The sequence below is a fragment of the Nicotiana tabacum genome, chromosome 2, assembly GCF_000715075.1.
Source record: "Nicotiana tabacum cultivar K326 chromosome 2, ASM71507v2, whole genome shotgun sequence".
NCBI classification, from domain to species: Eukaryota; Viridiplantae; Streptophyta; class Magnoliopsida; order Solanales; family Solanaceae; genus Nicotiana; species Nicotiana tabacum.
In genome coordinates this window covers 68,493,153-68,498,218 of record NC_134081.1, presented here as the reverse complement: position 1 = coordinate 68,498,218, position 5,066 = coordinate 68,493,153, and positions in this window count along the sequence as shown.

Below are 5,066 nucleotides of genomic sequence, written 5' to 3'. Positions count from 1 at the left end.
CAACTACTGCATTTGTTTCACTTTCCAGTCCATTTTTACCATCTTCAAGTTGTTCATCATCTTCATCCTCTTCTTCATCATCATCATCTTCTTCATCTGCTACTTCTTCTGCTATATGTTCTTCTTTTGCTTCTTTAGCATCTTTATCAACCTCCTGAGCATCATCATCACTATTTTCATCATCCTCCACACTTAAAAAGCTTCATCATCACTGCCATTTTCTTCTTCAACAATTGCTTTTTTAGAAACCTGTTCTTCCATTTGCGTTTGTGTTGCATTTATGTCCAAGTCTTCTTCCTCCTCCTCATCAACACCCTCTAATACTAACCTCATTGAAATAAATTTATTACTAACGTGTATGTCCTCGTCAACTAATCTAAACTTTGATCTTGTTCATTTTTTTATTGGTAGACTTTAATGGCTCTTTGTTCTTTTTTCTCCTATCACGCTTAGAAATCTCAACATTTCCTTTACTAGGGGAAGCTTTAGAAGTATCTTTTTTTTTATTTTCTAGTAGTAGTTTTTGAAGGCTCGGCAATTGCATTACTTGGCGATGCTTCTTTTTCTGCATTTTTCTTTCATGTTTGAAGGCTTTGAGGGCTTTGAAGGCTTTGTCAAAGGAATATGCTTCTTAGCGGTTGATTTCCTCCTCATGTTTCCTACATCAAAATATGCAATGTCACATTTAATAATTTTAAACTTATGATTAGAATAGAAAAAATAAGCCCCAATTCCAGCAAATATCTATGACCAGAAAACAATCGACCACAAGTTTATCAATAAATATTAGGTTGGCAGTTATGACGAAATTGTAATATGCAGAGCATAGAGGTAGTCCAAGAAGTCAATATAACCACCCACGCCATATAAGATATGGTTATTCACAACCCAATCGATCTTGAACATGCACATGAACGAATCACTATACAAAACCCGAAATAAAAAATGTAAGAAACGGAAAAAAAAAAATTTAGGATTTACCAAAATTGATGCATTCTGAGCTTTAATACAATGCTTGATAGGTATATAGAGACGATTTAAACCATTTTTCAACCCCAAAAGAATTGAGAAAGAAAATGGGAGGTCACTTGACCAATTTAAGTGTTGAGGAGGTCTTTTTGATAATTCCTCTCAAGTTTTAGGGTATTCACTAAAAATATATATATATATTTTTAATACAATGGATAAATAAAAGAGAACGAAGAAAGTAGTTGATTGTTAATTTAGCAACGTGTGATTTGCTACTACTAATACAAAGTTTCAGTCGTACTTTACTAAAATGCTGCTTCATGGTGCCAAAATTAATAGTTTCGGTAAATTAAATTTATTCAGACATTTTTACCTTTTAAGAAAATTAAGTTATATTTCTTTTTTAGAATATTCTTTTTCAAATTAGTTGAGTGCTAGTTCAACTAGACAAAATATTTTAATGATTAAGCTGCTACATGATTCTTTAAGGGGGTGTGAAAAACTTTAAAAGATCGATAATATAAATTTGAGGAAGTGTACTGACAAAAAGTTCCGACAAAACTAGAGATGCCGACACTTTAAGAGTTTTAATCGTTATTGGTGACTGTACTAAAAAGGTAATTTATATTATATTGAAAGTATGTATTTGGTAATATCAATATCCTTTTCAGGGTTACCTAGAATCCTCAGGACATTACGTTCTTTATTTCATTGATCCTGCTGATGTTACCTAAAATGGTCAAAATATTTGTAAATTTCTTGTCATTATTAAATGGGAAAAAACATAAATGTGCAATATTTTTTAAAAAGTTACAAAATGTTAGCAGGATTACTTAATTAACATTCCTGACAACTATATATTTGCATTCCATAATAGAATCCCTCCATAAAAGGAGTCTAGCCGGAAATAATTTACTTTTTTGCTATAAAAAAACTTCCATAACGTTGACATTTCCTCTCTCCCTCTTTCATTTAATCGATAAATAAATTAGATGTGTTTAATGTTTGGTTATAAATGTATATTTTTATTATATTGTTTACCTTACATTTTGGCGTTTCATATTAACATGTACGACGTTTAAGCTTATTAAGTTGTTTTTTTATGTGTATGGTCACTGAAATATAACGATGAGTGAAGGATGTACAAAACGATGCCGAAAATATAAGAAAAAAACACGAAAAGGCAAAACAGGAAGAAGCCTAGAACCACGCGCCAGACTAGGCGATGTCTGGCTCTCGCACCCAGCCTGGCCTTGCAAGGTTCCAGGCACGCTCCTGACCTGGCCCCACGAGGTCAGGCACCCAGTGTGCACAATCCGCGACTTAATTATTTCCTACTCGGTTTTGGACTTGGATGCTTCGATCCTAGCCTATAAATACTTCCTAAACATGATTAGTGAAGGGTTTGACATTATTTGGAGGCAAAAATACCATGTGGCACAACGTTTGAGGGAAAATCATAGAGTTATTCGTCCCTTCATCCTTTCTTTGTAATTTGTTTATGCAAAATACTTGGATAATTGTTACTACAAACATGAGTGGCTAAGCACTCTATTTTCAAATGTTGTGGTTTTCATGAATATTGAAGTTTATAAATTACATCACCGTTAATTCGGATTATCATCTTTGGTTGTTTCTCTAATTCTGTGCATAACTGCTTAATTGTTTCGCTGGCAGTTGAATTCTATTTACTATCTATGCTATGTTTGGAAAAGTCGTGTTTAGATTAGAATAGAATTAGAGAGAGCTTGTTTCTGAACCCGTGGCTTGGGGAAGGATTGCACGGTTAGGATAGGAACATACCTAACAGTCTTGCTTAGTTGAATGTCGTATTTTATTCGTTCATACTAAATTCAATACCATAGGAATATAAGATTGATATATTGTGGATAGAGAAAAAGTATTGTGAAAACATGTCTGGAGTACTTCATTTAATTTCTTCTGCAGTATTGGGCTTTGGCGGCATTTATCATGCACTTCTGGGACCTGAGACACTTGAAGAATCTTTTCCCTTCTTTGGTTATGTCTGGAAAGATCGAAATAACTATAACTCAACTCCGAGGGAATAATGAAAAGAAAAAAAATCCTCTACTCGAAAGCCGTTGCTGATCTGATCTTTTCTTTCCTGGGCGTGGGCGAGACAAAGTCTTCTTAGTCACTTTCCAGGATTACTGAACTGCTTTTTTATTGTACTTGCACCTTGAGTTCTGTTTTCCTTAATTTTTCCTAAAAGTCAAAGAAATCCTAATCCTTTGTAGCATTTTGGCGACATGGCCGAGTGGTAAGGCAGAGGACTGCAAATCCTTTTTTCCCCAGTTCAAATCCGGTCATTTATGAATGTGTCTAAAAGAACAATACCGATTATAATAGGATGAAGAAGGGGATTATAATTCAAATCGGTATATCAATACCGACTGCGTTTTTTTGACTGGTATATGAATGTTTTAGACACTCATAATTGTAAAACATTCATAGACACTCATAATTGTAAAACATTCATAGGGATTATAATTTTTCCTAAATGTGAATGAAGGATCCCGCTGAATTGAATTGGGTCCATGAATCTAAGAAATGGTGAGAATTCTTGATCTCTCTCAATATCTCTCTCAATTCGAAAATCCAGGATTTGAATTGATGTCCTCTCATTGATTCCGACTCTGGGCCTGCCCTTTTGCTAGCTTTTTCATTATGCTGGTTCAACTACTGCTTATGCTTGAAATATCTAAACACCTGAAATCCACTCTCAAACATCAATTGCAACGATTCGATAGACGGCTCATTGGGATAGATGTAGATGAACAACACCCCCCCTAGAAACGTATAGGAAGCTTTCTCCTCGTACGGCTCGAGAAAAATGATTGATTCGAGGTTTTATCTCTGTATGGAATTCTATCTAAGAAATGACAACTGGGTCCATAAAATGATCAAATCAATTAAAGATGTAAGTCTTTTTTTTTCTTCTTTCTTCCTGAAAATGAAAAAGAAACCATTCGTACTCTCATAACTCAAGTTGGATAACTTTCTGACCAATTAGAAACAAAAATAAATAAAAACATAGTGCCAATAAAAGGAACCCAGGGCCCATATTCTTCGCCAATTTGAGTTTTACTCACATCTCGAATAAATTCAAGAACATATTCGAAGAAATTCTGACCCCCGGTCGGAATGGTTTGGAACAAAAAGTGGATACGGTTGCTAAAAAACCATTATCAACAGAAATTGACGAGTTCTTAACTTTAATCAATGAATTTGGTAACGAACCAAAATCGAGTTTAAATTTGAAAGACCTTTCTTTATTTTCAGACCAAGAACAGGGAAGAGTGAATTCAGAAAAAAGAACTAAATTTGTAAAATTTGTATTCAATGCAATTGCTCCTAATGGGACAACATCTGAAAAAAATCGATTGGAATAAAAGAAATCAGTAAAAAAATACCTCGCTGGTCACATAAATTAATCACCGAATTGGAACAACAATCGGGTGACTATCAAGAGGGCGTACCACTGGATCATCAAATTCGTTCAAGAAAAGCCAAACGTGTAGTGATTTTTACTGCCAACAACCAGAATAACGATCCTGATACCAAAGATACTGATACCGCAGATCAAGATCAAACAAAGGAAGTGGCTTTAATACGCTATTCTCTACCAATTGGGGCTCTCCCTTCACCACCCCCATGGGGATGGTCTACAGGGTTCATAACTACTCCTCTTACTACAGGACGCTTACCTAGCCAACGCTTAGATCCGGCTCTACCCAAACTTTTCTGGTTCACCCCAACATTCCCCACTTGTCCGACTGTTGCTGAGCAGTTTTTGGATATCAAACGGACCTCCCCAGAAGGTAATTTTAATGTGGCCGATTTCCCCTCTTTTGCAATCAGTTTCGCTACAGCACCCGCTGCTCTAGCTAATTGTCCACCCTTTCCAAGTGTGATTTCTATGTTATGTATGGCCGTGCCTAAGGGCATATCGGTTGAAGTAGATTCTTCTTTTGATCAATCAAAACCCCTTGCGATCCCGCGAGGGTGAGCTAACCCCAAAAACCCGTCCTCAGTTCGGATTGCAGGCTGCAACTCGCCTGCATGAAGCCGGAATC